Source organism: Sciurus vulgaris, assembly GCF_902686455.1.
Source record: "Sciurus vulgaris genome assembly, chromosome: 12".
Classification (NCBI taxonomy): Eukaryota; Metazoa; Chordata; class Mammalia; order Rodentia; family Sciuridae; genus Sciurus; species Sciurus vulgaris.
This window is the reverse complement of record NC_136473.1, coordinates 63,938,057-63,959,115: the sequence shown is the minus strand read 5'-3', so window position 1 is coordinate 63,959,115 and position 21,059 is coordinate 63,938,057. Positions and strand designations below refer to the sequence as shown.

The 21,059-nt window shown below is 38.2% G+C and overlaps 1 long non-coding RNA gene across 1 annotated transcript in view; it reads left to right on the top strand.

Moving 5' to 3' along the window:
• LOC306642067 overlaps positions 1 to 8,381 on the top strand; it is a 51,180-nt gene extending 42,799 nt beyond the window's left edge. The window contains exon 3 of the long non-coding RNA XR_013758367.1: positions 8,078 to 8,381. This is a non-coding gene — a long non-coding RNA (uncharacterized lncRNA). The remainder of the gene's footprint in view (positions 1 to 8,077) is intronic.
• Positions 8,382 to 21,059: the final 12,678 nt, after the last annotated feature.

Below are 21,059 nucleotides of genomic sequence, written 5' to 3'. Positions count from 1 at the left end.
ACTAAGCATCTACTATGTTGTAAGACCTGTGCTAGGCACTATAGACAAAATCATGAGAAAAGTTCAGCAAAGTTCCTACTTAATGATGCTTACATTCCAATGATGGAAAAAAACAATAATCCAGCAGATAAATAAAATCATTTTAGATATTATTAAGATCTAAAGAAATAAAGTAGTGTTAGGACAGAAAAAGTAATATGGAAGGGACATTATTTTAGATAGAGTGTTGGTGAAGGAGTCCCTAACAAGGTAAAATTTATTACAGATTGGGTGAATGTGAATATTACATGGTGTTATTTTTTAGTTGCTGTGTAACTAATGATTTCACTTAATGATAAAATCGGACATATTTACTTATCAGTGTGTATAGATTTACCTTAAGGAAAAGTTTTGCTAAGATAAGTTGATAAACACTGACAATGTGAACACACATCTTAGTGTCTGTTTCTTGCAATGATGATATGCAGATAGCATCCATTTGCTTGGTTGTTTGGAGGGGCACTGTGTATTATTGATTCTCTTCATTAAGCATATGGGAAGTGGGGAGGTCATCTGGATAAGGGATCTTATCAGAGAGGGACAGAGTGAATCTTCTATAAGTCACTTCAGTCACCAGGGCCCATGTTGAATGTACTGGCTCGTGTGAGGTTGGGCCAGTTTATTTTTTATTTCTAGTTCTCATGAACATGCGTATTTAAGAGGTAACTATTTTCAGGCTGGAAACAAACAGTCTAAAATTCTTGTTTTCCCTAAGGCACAGCCATTCTGGACATACCATTTTTAAAATACAGAAGCTCCTGTGGTGATAAAGGGGGTCAGTTTGCTAAATGGGCATCTTTTTGTTGTGGCTGAGAGATCTAAGCCTGGTTTCTGGGAAACTAGGCAATGTGGAAGTGAAAGAGATCCTGTGCCCCACATGCTTAGCCACCACTGAGCTGTCAAACACAAACAAGCACATTGCCTATTTAAAGGAGAAAGGAGAAGTCTAATACTGAAGTCGGTACAGCAGTTATCTACGAATTCCTGTTGTTTAGCCTCTGAGCCACTCTTCAGTAGGTTGCTGAGAGCTGGGCTGCTAGCACAAACAAACAAAGGACCTGTGGAAACTATTGGGTCATGCATTGTCCCATAGCTGTCTTTTCCTTGTTCTGAGAGGGCTCAGTATTTGTCCTTTTGGCAGAGAGTAAACACAGAGGCCTGTCTATACAGCAAATTCTTGTAGGGAGAGACGTCCCTGCTGTAGAAGTGTGTTATGAGATCCTTCTACTGTTCCGGTAAACCTAGATGGACCCATATATGCTTGGGCAGCCAGGTTTCTAATGGACTTCCTTAATTACCATAATCAGGCAAGTTCAATGACAAATCATTTGGAGTTCCTGGGGAAATACTGCACATACTTGCACAAAAACCCATTTGGATAATAAAACCTTTCCAAATGCAAGAAATCCTGATTTACATGAAGGAAGTTTTGCAGTCACCTTGATGACCAATCGCTGGCAAGTCCTCCTTGGTCTCACCTCTTGGCACAAGTTAAACCAGTTAGGAAAGAAGATTAATGGAGTATCTGTTAAATGCAGGTCTGCCGTAGAGGGGTTGGGTTAAGGTTATAGGTGGGATGACTGCAGTGGGACGCTGGGGAAATAAGGAATTGCAAATATCAGAGAAACAAAGGATGCACTAAGACAGTTTTAAGGAAACCTGAATAAAAATATATGCAATATGTTCTGTGGACGTATGAATTTTTTTTTTTTTTTTCAGGACTGGGGATTGAAAACAGGGCCTTTGCTCATGCAAGTGTTGTATCATTGCACAACATCCCCAACCTGTGAACATATTCATTTGAAGGACTGGTTTGCTATATAAGATGGGATAATTGACTGAGTCTGGATTTATCAAGGAAGATATCCCAAGAAAGGAATTTCCTCCATGAGTGCAGGTTATGCAGGCAGTTCAGAACTGTATACAAAGATGTAACTGGTTATTGGTGAAGAGACAAGGATAGATAAGGCAGTGAGAGTGATTCTGAGTGGTGCTGCCTTAAACTGCTGTTTGAGGCTGTTCAAAGGGAGCTGTGAGGCAAGGCATTGGTTTGCTTCTAAAAATTTGTTAGCTTGCCTGAGCTACCTCAGAGAAGAAATGGTATCCAGTGTCAGTGTGTGTTTACTGTGCTGTGCTAGGTGTTCTTATTTGATCTTCAGAGCAATGAATCTTACTAGGTGTTGTTCTCACTTTCTTTTTAAAGAAAAGGAATGTATCAGTCAGGATGAATTAGGCTACGTAACAAACAACACTCAATTCTCAGTGACTTAAACTGTGACTACTACCACAGCAAACATGGGGTAGCATTCAAGTCACACAGGGTCTCAGGCTGATGCAGGTTCTGTCTTGAACTGCTTCCATGGTCTCTGGGTAAGTAAAGGGAATCTGGTGACCTGGCCCTTAAGGCTTCCACTTAGAACTAATGCATTTCTGCTCACGTTTCATGGGACAAAACACAACAGCTGACTAACTTCAGAGAGAGTGGAGCAGGGAGATAATGAGAGGAGAAAAGAGGAATGTTTGTAAATGGCCTTAAAACTAAGTGCAAAAGAGGGGAGATAGCTCAGTCGTAGAGTGCTTGCCTTGCAAGCAGAAGGCCCTGGGTTCAATCCTTAGCACTGCAAAAACAAAACAAAACAAAAAACTAAGTGCAAAGAATCTGAGGTGCCAAGAGTGGAGGTGACTTGACTAAAGTGTCACACATGGTAGAGTCTGTTCTTCAATCCAGGGCATTGGAAGTTTCTCCATATCTGATGTCAGCCCTTCTCAAATGTTTGTTAGTCTTGTTGTCCTCAGTGAGGCAGATCCTTTAATAGCTTCTGTCACTTTGTTCCTGCTCTTTGAAGTCATTGCTATGGTGGAATGACCGTGTCTGACAGGTGATGAGCAATCATCACTGACTTTTCTACCTTTGTAGTCTTATATCACTTCTAATTTTGTTTCCAAGTCAGTCACTTGATGTGAACTCGTATGATCACATTAGCCTGGGATTTTATATGCTTAGGGACCATGATGGACAAAACAACTTGAGATTGAATCAAGCACAAGAGACAATGGTACAATTAAGAGGTACCACAAAGGTGAGATGTATGAGGCTGCTGCCAGAGTAACAATGAATATGGTTTGACAGCAAAGATTTTTTTAATAAGTAGAAAGAGAATACTCTAAAATCATGGTAAAACAAATAAACCAGAAACACAGTCATTTCTTTTCATCATCAAGTACTATGTCCTGTATGTAACTGTATGTGCTGTGCTTTTCTTGTGCAGTAGGTTTGTTCACATGAGCATCACCATAAACGTGTAATAAATGTGTTACGCTACAACATTATGAAGTCACAGTGTCACTGGGCAGTAGGAATTTTTTCAGCTCCATAATAGTCTCATGGGACCGCCATCATATATGCTGTCTGTTGTTCATCAAAATGACATTATGCAGTCCATGAGCATTTATCTCTGGCCAGGTGGGAGCAGAGAGGGGTTGAAAATATAGAGAAGACTGAAATTGTATCCAAACTGACTCAACTTAGTTGTCAGAAATGCTATGGATTTGTTGTCCTTCTGGGAGGAGAGTTGAAAGCGTTAGAAAACAGTTATTTGAAAACAACAGATGGATTTTGTCACAGTTGGCCTCCCTTGATGCTTCAGATACTGGGAAAGTTAGGAAGACTGTTTTGCTGCTGGCTAACTGTTGTCCTCTTGATGCCCAAATTAGAGTTGCCAGGAGCGATTTGATCAAGAAACAAATGCTTGGAGAGAATGAGAGTGTGAATTGAGGGAGGTGGGGTGAGTGGGGTGCCGGGAGGAGAAGAGAGAGAGCGAAAATGAAATAAGTAGGCCCACCCACATTCGTATTTTCTATTCCAAGAAAATCCAATTTCTGGGATATAAAATCAAAAATAAAAACATCCTGTATGAAGAGGCTGTTAAATCGACTGGCCTAGCCAAGAATTCAAGTACTTCTGTGATCCTCCCCGGCTTGTTGGGGTTGGCAGACCCTTTTTCTGGAGCACAGGGTGTCAGTCGGGTTTCTGCTGTGTGACTGAAACGGAGGGGCCAGGGGAAGTCATCCTGGAGAATTTCATCTCAGCTTCTACTTTCTGAGTGAGGCTCACAGGACTGGTGTCGTTTTCTGTGGGCTGAGTCTCTGGATCCCCTGTTTTCAATATAACATCAAAAATAGCACTTACTTTTTAATAGATATGGGTGAAAAACTCTTTTCCAAGAATTGAGATTTTGTTATAATTGCAAATTTGGAGTTGGGTCCCTTTCACATAAAATCTGAATTTCATGACCAAATCTAGACTCTATGCATAGTATTGCTAAAGTTAGTGAAAAACCACAAGGACCATTTGTTACATTGTAAGCCAGATTTTATCTACTTAATTTATTATTTCTTTATCATATCTTTGTTATTACATAGATTTTTTAGGATAGCCAGATTTCCACATATTTCAAATAATAGTATTTTCAAGTAATTAAAGTTAAAGTTAAATAAAATGAATTAAAGTAATTATGGGTTAATGCAATAAACAATTCAAGCACTTAAGATAAAAAGTCAAAATCTCCTTTCCATTCAATCTGAGCCTCCAGAGGTGGTTGCTATTAATAGATTGCTGTTATTTTGGCTTTTTGTTTGTGTGAAATAGGTATAAATTTTAAAATTGATTTGTTCTATTCATTAACAAAGCAATGGGTGTTCTGAGGCCAGACTCCAGTATTCTGGAAACTTTGATGACCACAACAGGGACCTTCTATTTTTAAAGTTTCAAGAGTTTGCCATTTATCTGGAGGAGCAGTGTTAGACTGCAGTTTAGATTAGGTAGACATCTCAATAGGCCCTTTGGCTACCTGCTGTCTTAGAATGGGGATTAGAGATAATGAGAAATTGAGCTGCAAAATTAGGTGAAAGGTTTTCCCATTTCTCCCAAGAAGAAAATCATATTGACTAGGATATCAAGAGTTTCACTAGGGAATTATCATTTGGGAATGACAGATGAGGGATATTTGTAGTGCAGGAGTGGATTTAAGGACTGGAAGTAGACAGGGTGATAGTGATTTTTTTTAGGCCAGAAGACTAAGAAGAGAGATGACTGGGCAGGGAGCTGCTGCTAAGGGGCACAGCAATCATAATTAGCTGAGTCTGGAGACAGTCTGTAACCCTGAATGACCACAGGAAAGAAAAGCACTCACTCTGTTTCCAAGTCTATTACATGAAGCTAATCATACTATCCACTTCCTAGAGTTGTTGTGATGATTAAATGAATCTGTCTAGTGTCTTTGTATGTATGTGGATGTGAATGTATGTATGTATCTATAATCTATCTGTGATTTATGTTGCTGTGACAAATACTTGAGATAATCAACTTATAAGGAGAAAGATTTATTTTGGCTTATAATTTCAGATGCTTCAGTACATGATCAATTGACCCTGTCACTTTGGGCCCCTGGTGAGGTAGAACATTGTGATGGAAGCATCTGGCAGAGCAAAGCTGCTCTTCTCATGTAGGCTAGAAAGCAAAGAGAGAGGGAAGAAGGGACCAGGGCCCCACTATTCCTTTAGAGGGCATGCCCCCAGTGACCTAGCTTCCCTGCACTAGATTCCACCTCCTAAAATTTCCACTACCTCTCAATAGTCTCTGGGTGTCACAGGTCTTTAGAAGTTAGGCCTTGGAGAACTTTTTATGATTCCAACCATAACTCTATTTATCTAAGTATTCATGTATGTTATTCTTGAAACAGTATGCTGTGTAAGTGCTTAGTGCCATTACTAATTATTATTTTCTACTTTGTAATTCCCTCTTTGGATTCTTAAGCATTCAGTATAGTTTTACTAATCTGCCTGGATGCAAAGTATCTGAGAATAAGATTGGGATCAAAGTCCATATTTAGGGAAAGTAGTATAGACAGACGATTGCAGTTGGGGACCTGGGGCAGAGTATAATAAGAGACTTTAGGGACAGGGCATCAATCCAAACAAGGGCAGAGATGAAGTGATGAGGGATAACCAGGGAGGACTCATGGAATCTAGGAGCATTCTAGATTATTCAGAAATACCTGGGGAGGTCACTGTGATGGTAGACTAGACTTGAACATACAGAAGATGGTTGTTTGGCCACTCACAGGAAGTGTGATCTCTAAAGGATGTAGATCACACAATACGGTTATATTTTTCTGCAACTTTCTGTTTTTCACTTAGCTGTATATTGTGAACATCTGTTCAGGCCAGTATATAAGGAATTTTCTTATTTTGTAAGCTGCTGCATACCATTTTTAAAGGTAATTTAGTTTATTTAACCATTCCTTCATTATAAATGGATGCTGATTGCTAGCATTTTGTTGTTATCCATAAATAGTTCTGCGATGAACATATTTGTATATAAATTTTTGCAAACATACTCTAGTATTTCTGTACAGTGAGTCTCTTCAGGTGAGATTGCTGAGTTCCAGATATATGCATTTTATGAAATTTTAATAAATTCTGTAAGATCTGTCATAAAATTTTCATAATAATTTGTGATATGCTATTACCAACAGTGTGTAAAAATACTTATTTAAAAACATCCTCACTGGGAGTGGCTGTTTTGAAAGTTTTGCAAATCAGAGGTGAAAAATGGTTTCTCATTTTTCAGCATACATTTCTTTGATATTAATGAGATTAGTAATCGCTCATTGTATAGTTAGGCATATTTCTTCTATGTATTTTTCTTCTATGAATTCTATGCCTTCTTTGTTCTTCAATTGAGTTATTTGCTTATTATTTAAAGTTAGGGGTCTTACTCATTTTATAAATATTAAATTTTATTTATTATATGCTTTAAATAGTTTCTCCTAGCTTTTTATCCATTAAACTTTGCTTATTGAGTCTCTTAACAGAGAAATTTTTAATAGTTATTGCTTTTCTGACTACTGAATTTTAAATGTATTTAAAAGTTTTTCTCAGTCTGAGAACTTAAAATTATCTCTCAGTTTCCTATAAAAAAGCAAATTTTAAAATGGTTATATCTTTTTTAAAAATTTTTTTAAAATTAAAAATCACAAATTTACATAGGGCAATATTGTTTGATTCATTCTGTTATTTTTTCCCTTCCCCCCACCCCTCCCACCTCTCTTTTCCCTCTATACAGTCCTTCCTTCCTCCATTCTTACCACCCTCCTTATCCCTAACCCTAAACCTAACCCTAACCCTAACGCGAACCCCTCCTACCCCCCATTATATGTCCTCATCCGCTAATCAGCGAGATCATTCGTCCTTTAGTTTTTTGAGATTGGCTTATCTCACTTAGCATGATGTTCTCCAATTTCATCCATTTGCCTGCAAATGCCATAATTTTATCATTCTTCATGGCGGAGTAATATTCCATTGTATATATATGCCACAGTTTCTTTATCCATTCATCAACTGAAGGGCATCTAGGTTGGTTCCACAATCTGGCTATGGTGAATTGAGCAGCTATGAACATTGATGTGGCTGTATCTCTGCAGTATGCTGATTTTAAGTCCTTTGGGTATAGGCCAAGGAGTGGGATAGCTGGGTCAAATGGTGGTTCCATTCCAAGCTTTCTGAGAAATCTCCACACTGCTTTCCAGAGTGGCTGCACTAATTTGCAACCCCACCAGCAATGTATGAGTGTACCTTTTTCCCCACATCCTCTCCAACACCTGTTGTTGCTTGTGTTCTTGATAATTGCCATTCTAATTGGGGTGAGATGAATAGATCTAGAGTTCACTTCTGAGTTTGATGTGAGGTAGATATAACACTCTATTCTTAAATTATTTTCAATTGTCCCGGTATTACCTACTCAACAATCTACAGTTTAATTTTGATTTTAAATACCGTTTTGATTAAATACTAAATTCCTTTGTTCCTGTGTACAGGGTGTCTGTTTTGTTCACTAAATTGTTCATTTTAAAACAACTTTGCAATTAGTTTTATAGTACACTTCATGTTTTGATTTATGATAAACTAAGCAACCCTCGTTTTTTTTAGTAAAAAAAAAGTGTTGCTTTTATTTATTGATTTTTTTTTTTTTTTTCAGAAGAATCATGGGATGTTTGTTTCCAGAGATCTGGAAGGAGAGGAGAAAGAGGGTGGAACTAGAAAAGTACTCTAAGAAATAGTAACTGAAAACTTCTCCAATTTGGCAAAAGATGAAAACTTGCACATTTAAGAAGCTGAGTGAAACCCAAAGAAGATCAATTGAAAGACATCTGTATCAAGACACATGATAAGCCAATTTGAAAACTAAAGACAATAAAAAAGGACTTAGAAATTACATCTTACCTACAGGGGATAAACAACTTGGCTACACATTTCTCAGCAGAAACTACAGATACTAGGAAGAAAGGACACAGCATTTTTCAAGTACTGGAAGAAAAAACTGTCAACCCAGAACCCAATATCCCAAAGAATCTTTCAAAAATCTGTGGGAAATTATGTCCTTCTCAGATGAAGAATTTGTCATCAGTGACCTACTTTAAAAGCTTTTATAAATCTCTCTAAATAAAAAAGAAATGCTAAAAGGAGGATCCTTGGGACTCAGGAAGAAATATAAAATTTGGCCAGCAAAAATGCCTATTGATCTCTCTGAAGTTTAATGAAAAAAAATACACCTGAAATAAACGAAGAAATGAACAAAAACAACACAAAACGTTTTGAAGCAAGTTTCATATAGAGGCAATGTGGAGAGTTTTATTTTTCTCATTAAAAATATACAGTCAAAATGCAGTCTGTAAAAAGTTTAAAAAATAATTAAAAAAATATACAGTTAATACCAATTGTACTATGTTACTCAAAATGGGAATTTGGCTCTCTGAATAACTATTTAAAAAGAAATTCACCTGACAGGAAATGGTCAGAAACTATCGTGATATTTTGTTAAAAGTTTCTTCCTTTCCAGTCTCCTTATTTGCATAATGTGTGATGAGGGTCTGGAGTAGACTCTCTCCAAGTTCTGCTCAGATGTGTTCCTGGCATTCTCCGATTCCATAAATCGAATTTAAACCAAATTTCTGGGAGAGTTCAGTGTCTCTACAGGACGTCACTATTTGTTGAAAAAAGATCCACAAAAATCCCAAAGCCTTTTAAAATACTTTATTACACATAAAATAACATCTTTGATGAATGAGGTGGTTTTATTTTATGAAGGAATTTTAAAGATTTCAAGGAATGGTTTTAAGGAATTCAGGTGTATTCAAAATTAAACCCCAGAGAAGGGAGTTGATTGTATTTTACCCATATTTTTGCTGACCATGATTTGTCTTTCTTCCTGATATTCCAAGGATCCTTGTTTGAGTATAATTTCTGTGCTGGCTTCTCTTTCTCCTTTTTCTCTAATTGTGATAATGAAGGAAATTAATTTAGATTAAGCATTGAAGAAAATAAAAAATCAGTCAATATTATAGGGTTACTTCCCAGCCCTTCTCTTCTCTCTTCCTTGCTCCCTCCTTTTTCCTTTTAGAACCATTTGAGGGTAATTTGTGATCACAATTACTTTGTCAACAACTTCATTATATATCTCCCCAAAACAAGGATATTCTCCTAAATAACCAAAATATAGTGACCAGATTTAGGGAAATTAACAGCATTTATGTGATGCTATCTCAAATGCCACTCAAAATGCCTCACTCTTTCTTTTTCTCTCCCCTCCCTCCCTCCCTCCCTCCCTCCCTCCCTCCTTCCTTCCTTCCTTTCTTCCTTCCTTCCTTCTTCTTTGTTTTTTAATAAACTAGGTTAATAGGCAGGGAGGTCTTGTAGAGCATGTAACACCTTCTTTCTTTACCTCTTTATTTTAGCTACCCTTCTTAGAGACTGGCATCTGCTTCATTTCCCCTGCTGGTTACTACTCTTTCCCATCAATGCTGGTGAGTCTTTCCCACGTTCCTTCAGGTCTCAGCTAGGACTGTAGTCAGTTTGCTCACCTGATGCTCATGGATGATGATGATGGTATATTATGATCCTATATCCCAGGGTCCACTAGCAGTTTTTTTTTTTCAACAACTTTCAGAAATGTGGGCAGTTTCTAAAAAATTCCAGGAGTTAGAAGAAGCATTTTAAAGAAAAGGTGCAATTAGTGTCTCCTTACCTCACTGTAGTAGGTTTACACCCATCCATAAGCAAACAGAAAGATTTAAAGTGGTCTGGAATATTCAATTGGTTTTTGCCAGATTTGGGAAGACAGTATTTTCAATGGGTTAACAATACCCTTTCATGGGAAAAAAAAGCAAAGAAAAATAAGTTAAAGAATAATGTTCCTATAATGAGTTCATTAACATCAATGAAGACATTTTCTATATATATCAACATATACATGTATAACTATAGAGAAAAGAATTGAAGTATACACACCTTCAAATTGCTCAAAAGAATTGCTTTAGGGAGGTGGGATCAATTTTTTCCCCCCTCACACGCCACAGAACAGGTATTCTTTTTGTAATTAAGAGTACAAAGAGTAAAGTTTTTGAAAAAATATAGTGTACTCAGAGAAAGCACCCAGACCTTCTGACTGGACTCTGAACACATTGTTGGGCACATAGGGATTCATGGTCCATGAATGAATGAACACTGTGAAATTACCCATGCTAAATTTGAAAGAACTATCTTTTACATAAATCTATTTCTCCTGGATAAATTGTTTTGATATTCTTCATCCTAACACAAATTTTGCTGAACTGAGGAGAGAAGTAAATTTGTAAGGAAGTAAGATTTCATTTTGGTGAAATAAAACTTGAATAGGCTATTTTCAAGAAGGGAAATGAGGTTTCTAGTTGGATCCCAGGGAAAGTGTCAGCATGTGCATTCTGAGTCTTCTCCAGGGTCTTCTGATTTTTGAACTTTGTGCATTCACCTTCCACTTTTCTTTCTTAAGTGTCCCTTTTCTTTCTTAAGATGCTCTGAGTTCCAGACTGTGCACAATGACATCATCCTAAGTGGTTAAAATACAAGATATTCAAATAGCCATGTATTTTGTCTGTCTCTTCATGGCACAGATGCCAGCAAATCAATTTCATTTGTTATTGATGAGTCGTTTGACTCTCAATCACACAGGATCTTTGGAAGACATAGCTTTTCCCCAAAGTAGGCATTCATCATTTGCATTCCATCAGCCTCCGAAGCAGCCTCGTTTCTATCCAATATGCAGTCTGGGAAGCATCTGACTTAAATTTTCCTTAAGCTACAATTCTGTTGTGTAGAAATGGCTTCTTTCCTCCTGTCTCCATTCCTCCTCCTAACTGTGCTGTCTTTTCACTTCTCATTGCAACCATTTGCAGCTGGTTTGTCAGGGGATGGCACACAAAGGAGTGGGATAAGACAGCCTTGCAGAAGTCTCGGGGCCAGCAGTCATCAAGAGCAAGGAGTGACCATGTCTCAACGCCACTCCCTTCATCTCCTGGAGCAGCTCCACCATCACCTTAGCTGATGCATCATGGAAAGGGAAAATGTAAGCCACCCACTTCTTTTCACCTTCACAAATGCTTTAAATATAGGCTTGGAAAGTCTGTGGGCACCTCACACGTTCTCAGATATATTCCTTTGCGCCTGACTGAGGTGAGATGATATGGTGGCTCTGTGGAAGGAATCTGGGCTGTGCCACAGACAGTTTGGGGTTATGGAATCGGATAACTAGAGGCAAGCAGGGAACACCCTGTTGATTTGGAAACTCCAGCCATCCTGCACCTCAGTGAAGGCTGGTTTGGCACCACTACCTGTTAACCTGATGTTCCATCTGGGATCCTAATACATGTGTGACTGGAGCTTGGTGATTAGATTGGGATCCATGAGGCACAATGCCTGTAATCCAGGGACATTGACAAAGCTTGGCTTTAGTAGGTAATGTGTGGAGGCTTAAGAATCTCAACTCTACTTTTTCCTATCACTCTTTTGATAGCTCTCCAAAAAAAGAATGCTAGCCACTGTTCTCCTTTTAATTCCCCTTCCCATCAAGGACAAACACCATGGAAGAATTAAATAATAATTGGAATGAAAAAATGGTACTCTAACAGTTGGACATCAAAGCGAATTGCCAGCCCTTCTAACAACTTCACTTCATGTACTTCTAATATATTTCATATACCATACAGCAATTTCCTGGAATGTGGATATTAACATGCTACACATGCTATTGGCAAGATAAGAATTACCAAGGTGAACGTTGTTCATTAAATATCCTGAAACCCTTTCACAGCACTGACAAGGAGAAAGAGAGCTAACACCCTCTTTATTCGCACACTGAGAGGAATTGTACTTTTACTGTATGTAGTTATGTTTCAAGGGACATGATTTCACCAGAGTTTTGCCAATATTTTTTGCAATAACAGGATTCTACTGTATTTATATTTTAGCACCACAATCTTATGCATTGAACTGTATTTGAAGAAAAAAAATGCAAAAAAGAAGAAAGTTCAGCCAGATTCAGTTTACTCGGTATTTAGGTTGTAATCCAGCATGAAGCTTATCCCAGACATTTGCTTCTCTTCATCATCTTTAATGGTCTCATCTTAGATAGATGTTCCTGCTTAGTATCACTTGTCCCAATTCCCCAAGCACATACACCTGAGTCTGATACCTATTAATTCAAATTAACTGAAACTCTTGAGCACCTCTCCTTCTTATTCATGGTAGAACACATCATGAAGAGGTTGCCACATCTTTTCCATAAGGTCCTTCTCAAAGTTAAACTATTAAGGATAGGAATAACCCATCTCTGTGCTATGAATAACACCATTTGGGGAGGACAAGTGCAAATTCTAAGATAATTATAGGAATAAAACTGTCTACAGATATATCCCAGGCCTTAGGAAGACATGAACCTCCTAGAAAGATGAACACAAGGGAGAATCCTATTCAGAGTGAAAGAAATCTCTAGTTGTGAGAGGAATAGCAGTTAGCGGAGCCAAATCCCTAGCAATCAGAGCTTTCTCATTTTCTCTGTCATGACATTGTGACTTCCTGACTAAAAAGAAAAGAAAAAAAAATTAGGTCGAAGAAAAAAGTTTTTGCTCAATCTTTAAATCAAAGTATTTATTTATATTACTTTACATATCAACATGTTTACATGATTTTCTATTTGTCTTTAGAATACCTATCAGGGTAGAAGTCTATATTTAATTAGAAGAGATGGAAGACATTGGCCTGATAGAAAAATGTCAAAATCCATCCTATTGAATGTTGGTCTTCATTTCACCAGCAATTTTGGTTTCCTTTTTTTTTCAACTAAGTTTCAAATGAGATTTTGAGGCTATGTGGACTTTCTCTTTTTGATGACACAAAGTGGCATATTCACCAAGAGTACTCTGAGTCTGGGTCCAGCAGCTACCAACATGTCTGACTGAGCTGGTGCCTCTGACTATGTCACGGTCTCCTCAATAGTGAGGTTTGTTCTCACCATCTGGCTGCTTTTGTGCTGTTGTTGACACTGCTATGGGTATTGTTTTGTTGGCAAGTTAATACACTGGCCTTCCAAACTCCTTGCTTTCTACCTCCTTTCTGAGACCTTGACTTAGTCTCCTAGGAATGACTCATTTTAACCCAATGGACAGGGAAGTGGATGGAATAGCTGTTTAAAAAAATAGTGCATTTTTAATGGAAAAATGAGGTATTTTCCATTGTGGTAAACTGTCCTTTTTTTTCAATCATAAAATGGTTCAAAAGAGGAAGCAAAAAGAGGAACATACATTCATTTGTTTTAACTTGAGTTCGTAAATTGAGTTCTTGAGAAAGCTGGCAGGCATCTATTTCGAAGAATGATGACTTCTTTTTGAGGTCCAAATATCACATCATTTCCAGAGTATAACTGTCTCCCATAATGATCTAAATTTATAGAGATGACTACAGAGCACAAACTAGTAGTTGTTTGTGAAATTTCAATTTGACTGCATACTAGATACAGAGAGGAACAGAGAGGATCTACATATGTGATTTTTCGTATGACAAGATCAGAAACTGTTATTTTTCTAACAGGTAAGTGGTTCCAAGATATTTTCAAACATGGCACTTCATAATAATCCCAATAGTCCAGAATTTGGTATGGATGTTCATACTGTCTTATATTTATGCAAGAAGCAAGACTCAGACTTGTTATTCAGAAAGCCCCTCCCTGTTCTCAATTCTGCCTAACTGTGGAACTAGTTTGGTTACTGATTATAAAGCACGCTGTTCCATTCAGAGAGGAGAGAGCCATGATTTGGTCCATAAGATGTTGAAAACCATTCATGAAACCACCTAAGCATCCAACCACCAGGTTTCCACTAGCAATGGCAGAGAAAGCAGAAGGGAGGCAGTTGTGGCTGCTGCCCAGTTGGAAATTATGGTCCTAACAAGACATAAAAGTGAAGTAAGTGGTATGCATGTGGGACATGTGTTATGCTTTCTCTAAAGTTCCTTTCTGAGCCCTCTCAGACCTGACTAGAAATTGTTTTTCTTTCTGTTCTGACTATCCTACATGACAAAGACAATTAGCAGTACCGACAGCAACACTGCAGCAGCTCTTTGGAAAGTGGGTACCTTCCTTACTTAAATATTTCTGTCTGGCAGATTTCACCTGCTCCTTTTTCCTAGGAGATTCTTCTTTCTGTACTTAAGAGAGGGCAGCCTAGGCTCTCTAGGTTGACTGTTTAGGAAGCGTAGTGGGACACTCTTTTAAAAAGCTGGGAATGATGGCAAATGGCTTTAGAAATCCACCTGAAGATTGGCAGTCCCTGACTGCAGTTCTCCAGGTCCATGTGTAGGACACTCCTAAGGAAGCTTGACACCCCAGGTGGACTGGAGAAGAGCTTATTCTAAAACAAACTGGTTGTGAGCATTTATACATGGTAAATAACATATAGGGAGCCCTTTCTGTGGGCTAGATTCTTTCTTGCCATATTATTAAATTCAACTATAACATTTCAATAAAGATATTGTGAATAGGAACTTGGACTTACCTGTGTTGAGCTCTTAGCACATTTGTTTTTAGAAGATTTTAATAAACACATCCTTAAAGATGAAGAAAAAGAGGTTTAGTGACATCACTCTGCCAAATTCATCAGTCAGATAATGGCAGAACAAGGAATCATGCTTTGTGCATGCGAAGGTCTTTTTGCTGCATCAGGAGCTGTATGACCTGGGATCTCCTTCCCTGTGTAGCCCCAGATGGGGTCAAGCTCAAGAGAAATTTGCATGAGACTTGGAAGGTGTACGTAAAGCAGCAGCCATTATCCTGAGAGTGTGGATGTGAGGGTTCCAGGCGCCTTGACAGTGACAGCTCTCCCAGTCTTTGCTGATCTAATAGTACACCTTATTGACATGAGACTGCAGCTGGGTCCACAGCCTCCCCAGTTCCCAGGAGATGACTTCCTTAGCTTCTTCCAGTACTGAGCCAAGACAGGAGCCTTTTGCAACTTCATAGCAAAGAGCTCCAGCCTGTTCTGCAGGTTATCTATATGGTAGAGTTTGGAGGCTCTGAGATCCTGACAGGGCTTCCAGTTTGTCCTTTGTTTTCCTGCTTCATGTCCAGTTCATCCTCCTAATTGCTGACCCTGAACCATAAGTGACTTCAGGGTCACTACCAAATGCAGAGGTAAGAGCCTTCTGTAGATTTCAACAGCAGCCACAAGTATGACTAGTCTAAACTCTACATGTTTTATTTTATATCATTTATGGTGGTTCCACATCCCCCATCAAACCTCAGCTGTCATATTTCAGTTTTCCATACACTGCATTCACTGTGAGGTATTGGGAAGAGGAGATGAGCTGGCTTCAATGGGATTTGAATCCTCTGGCTCTGGGAAAAAGAAGGACTACCTCAACCAGATGATAATGAAGGTGGGAGATATATTAGATGCAGGACAGAAAATTAAGAGGTCACTTCAATGTTTTCATTTAGCTTAAGTTTAGTAATTTCATGGGCAATTAAGTATGTAAGATGGGCTAAACGACGTTGTGAAAAAAATATTTCGGTGGCTGTTTGTGGACAATATAAAAATTGCACTTTTCTGATTTCCCAGTCAATACTTTTCAGTTCTTAGCCATAGGCTGCATTTACATGTTGAACATCTATGTGGAAAGTGGAAGTGTACTATGCTGCTACCTAGGTGAAACATCTGGAGGATGGTATTTTTCCACTTTTCATTCATTTGGTGTCATATAGATCCAGGCATCAACACGTCTTTTTTCCCTTACTTTTAAAAAAAAAAAAACTACTATTTTATTTTTCAGTGCTCATTTTCTGGAAAACAATTTTGCAAGGTGCAAGCTATTCAGATGAAGTGCTGAAATCTCGACTGTAGGAAAAGCTAAGTGTAACCAACCAACACTTACTTCAACCCCAACGGCAACACTTTGGAGGTCTACCCTTTGCCATTTAGCACGTTCCTGTAGCTGTCTGCCTGCACACCATGTGCCCTGGGACTTTCCTAGGTTTCTCTACCTTCTGCTTTTGGGGTAATATTGGCTTAACCAATATTAAACTCAGAAGAACAACATTAGAAAGAACCAATTTTCTTGCAGGAGAACAACTCATTATTTCACTTTATTTCTAGGAGTATTCTCTAACTCCATAAAAATATCCATCCTCAGTCCCAGACTTTCTGAATTTTTACTATGTACCTTGTCTATCTTGGGTCAAATAATATCTCCATGCAGATTGGTCCTCTCTTTTTTTTTTTTTTTCCTCAGAATCAGGGTTGCCAGTATGTGACAGATCTTTCTCCGAATAGAAATATGTTCCATGACTTACTTAGGATATACTTTTGCTAACATTGTTTGGCTGAAATTCAAATTTAATTAGGTTTCTTATATTTTGTTTTCTAGGTCTGGCAACCTTAGGGTAGACACTTTCTGCAACCCCAATTCCCCAGGCCTTTTATCTTCCAGATCTTGCACATTGACAGGACTTTCAACATTAAACTGATTTCTGGAAATCTTACCAGATTCTCCTTGAGTTATGCATTTGCCTTTTAGCATTTGGATTTCTTAGTTCTGCCATGAAAACAGAATATTAATGAGGCATTTCATATAAACCTTATTTTCTTGGTGGCTTTGGCTGCAGAGTGGAAGAGTTTCTTTCAATGTTCTGCCAACAGCATCTACCTTTCTGAAATGCAGTGCCTGCTCAGCCAGCAAGTAGCTTGAGCTCTTCCTAGATTATATAGCTTTTCCTCTACTTCTCCTTGTTTTCAAAGTTGCTAATTCCACCCCACACTTTTTTTTTAACAAAAGTAATGTCTCTTTTTCTTCAAACTTCTTTTGAAGTTTGTGCATCCATATTTAGCAATGCAGAAATGGCTATCTGGCGAGTCTGTGGGAGACATTCTTAGGTTAGCCTGCAGATTTTTATTATCCAGCACACACACAGAGAGGGACTTGGGGGTAACTTGGGAAATAATGATACAAAGAAGGATATGGACTAAAGTTTATAAATGCTTTTTGAAATTAGTTTGAAAATAACATTTGTCAGGCTTCCCCACATTCTAAAACTAACACATGTTCAATGTAGGCAAAAATGCAAAGCATACAAAAGCAAAAAGAAAATCACTTATAAATCTTGACATCCAGAGGTAACCAGTGTTAATGTTTTTGCTATATGATTCTAATATTTTTTCTATAAGTAAATGCATCATTTGCACAAAAGTAGCTTGCTACATGAAAACACTTGGCACAGGGCATAGTAAAGAGAAATTTTCGGCAAATTTTCAGAATGTCCTGTTTTCATGTTGGTTCTGAAGACTGTTGAGTTGCTGGGCCTTCCCTTGGTGACCAGCCAGCAGCAGTCATGAGTAAGAAAACTAGTATGGATTGCACAACAATTTTGTCACAAGTCTCACGTTTCCTGTAGGAAAGCTGAATTTGCCAGCATATTCCCTGTGAGTAAGGCTGCAACTGCTTTCAGCAGAAGACTTTTGCTGAAGAGAAAATTTAATTCTCAGGGGGGACATAAAATTAATCCATTAATCCCTGAATGCTAAAGACATTGGTTTCCTTCCCATCTTTTGGCTAGTTTTCTTCTGTATGTAATATTAGTTTATTTCTATAGTTAGAAAGGCAATGAGGAGCTGGGAAGAGTGCAGAAAGCTGTAGGACTCTCAGTGAAGGTTTGGATCCTGTGGTTCCCTGGGCAGATCTGGCCTGAGATAGGGGTAAATGGGCATCTGCAATCCACAGAATGCAGGAATAGGGCTGCTAAATGACTATTATTAACTATAAGAATGATAAGTGCTACTCATTGGGCACTCTATATGGTGGCCATTGAGTTTGGGGCTTTATCTGAAGTACTTAAATTCTCACTACTCTGAAAAGTAGGTATTTTTCTCTTACATGGAAAGGAAAGTGCACAGAATCTGGCATTCCATAATCAGTATTCATATTTATGGTCTTTGTGACCTTGGAAACATTTAGTCCCCTGATATCTCGTTTCTATCATCTTCAGATAAAATGCAGGTAAAATGCAGATTTGGATCTGGCTTGACCAGACTCTTTCCCAGGAAAACCCAAATCAGGCCTTAATTCTCTCCAGTCCTTTATTCTCTCTGTACCACCCTCTCCCCACTCCACATAAGCCAAATCCCCCCTTTCCTCCCCTTCTCCTCACAATTTGAAACTTCCAGTGTCCAGGCTGCAGACTGACTGTTTTCAAAAGGGTAAGGAGTGCTGTGCAGCAGGGCCACATGGTGTGATGGGAACATTGCCCAGGGGAATCTTGTGTTTCCTAAACCTCAAGAACACAGAGAGCTGAGTGCAGGGACACACACCTGTAATCTCAGTGGCTTGGGAGGCTGAGGCAGGAGGATCACAAGTTCAAAGTTAGCCTCAGCAATTTAGCAAGGTACTCTGTCTCTAAATAAAACACAAAAAAGCGCTGGGGATGTGGCTCAGTGTCTAAGTGCCCCTGAGTTCAATCCCTAGTACAAAAACATAAAAGTAAAAACAGAAACAAAACATAGGAACAATTTTCTTATATGATTGTCTGGAACTATAACTAGTTAAAGGAGACCATTGGTGGCAAATTTTTGCTTCATGCTCCCCAAAACACACAACATGGGAAGTAGATACCTACTTTTCTTAAATTAGTTGGACTTTGATGTGGGTTTAAAAGAAAGTCCTATACTACAGCCTGCTTTTCATTCAGGATCTTAATAATGTTTGGTCATATTTGTGCTGACTTGTCATGTTTGGACCTAGGCAATATGCAAGACAGACATATCTTTGCCTGAATGAGCCACAGTCACCCTTGCACATGGGTAAGCATCCATTTTCCTTCCCTTCCTGAAGGGGTTAGGAGGAGAATAAGTTGAATAGTAATTATAAACATCTGGTGGTTTCTTTATGATTTGGTCATGCTAAAGTTTTTGGGAAGCCTTCCATCAGTCTCAGTTAATATCTTTCCAATTATGTTTGGTTTGACATTTGCCCTGAGCCCTGTGGCTTCTCATTATGCCTCTGGAGTTATCCCTTATGCTCTGGGCTTGGTTAGAAGTTCAACAGGAAGGCAGGGATTGTTGCCATCAAGGTCAAAGGCAGCCAGCAGCTCCAAAAGGCCCAGAAGAGACTATCCAGACAAGGAAAGGAAAGAGAACTTAGACATTATTTGGCCATATACTTTCACTTTATTTTATTTAGGCATTCCCTAAAAGTAGAGATCTTCATATATCGAAGGACTCCTTTCTGAGTTAGAGACATGGCCAACAATTGGATCAAGATTGGAAGTCTGTAATTTGTGAGAAGGAATTGTATTAGCAACACAATTTGCCTATCTGTAATAATATGTCCATTAAATTCAGTCCAGCTATTGAAAGTCTAGATCTGAAATGGAGAAATGTATGATGTTAGTACACTGGTAGTATTTCTTTGACAGGTGTTTTGTTGGTGTTCAAGCAAATTCCATACAGGTAACTCTCTGTAAAGATACAGGAGATACAGGAGAGGCATATTTTGCACTCTCAAAATCCACATGACTTAGTTGGGAGGTAAGTTATAAAACATTTATATAAAACTACAAAAGTATAGAAAATGAAGCATGTACTCTAATTTATAAATATGTCTCTTGAAGAAAATGTTGTGTTCAGTACAATTTTTCAAAGAGGTAGGGTTTGGTAAAAAGTTTTACTTGCTTTTTTGTGTTTTTATAAACTTTCTAGTGAAAAATTATTAAAATTAGGTGCCCAGCACATCAACCCCAATTTTAACATAGATAAAAAAAAAATTGCAACCCTTCATCTAGTGCCAAAACTGCTCTTTCAAAGAGGTTCGGAAAAGGAACAGGATACCATGGGTAGATAATGCTGGGGAAGCCTCCCACGTGGTTTTGGAATAGGTAAGGGAAGGCAGTTTGGGATACGTGGTGATAAAAGAAATTGAGGACAGACTGACTGTCGAAGGTAGGACTGAGATCTAAGTGTTGCTCTCAGATATCACCAGCAGCAGCCACAACTTTTCCTTTTCTTTCTTTCTTTAAAAAAAATAGTTATATTCAAAACAAACATTATTTTTTAAGGTAGGAAATGGAAGAAAAAAAACTTGAGGTTAGAGGATAAACAAACTCACGTTCTTATGCATGAAAAGGATTTAAAAACCCCTCATTTTTTTGGAAGATGAGATTTTTGAAATTAATTGTTGGTCTTACTGAGGTAGATCTTGTGAAACTAGGCTGGCCCCAGGACCAAAGCTGAACTCCAAAGAATGACAGAGCCATAGAGGTAGGTTTGCCACAGGCTCTGATTCTTTATTGCTTTCTCAGTTCTTGAGTTTTGATGATAAATATCAGGGCCTCTGGAGTTTATATAACAAATTTTCCTTGCAGAATCCGGTACATAATACTCTACTGGTGGTGAAAGGTCAGCTGTATCGTCCAGAGGTTAATGTTAATATAATCCCAGGTGAGTCAGGTTAGGTTCCCCTGAGAAACAGAACTGATATTTTAGAGAGAGATTGATTTATATATATTTCCATGTACACACTTGCAGGTACTAAAATACATGCAAATTATATTACATATGAATGTACATATCATAAAACATATGAAAGTTTACAAACAAATGTAAATACAT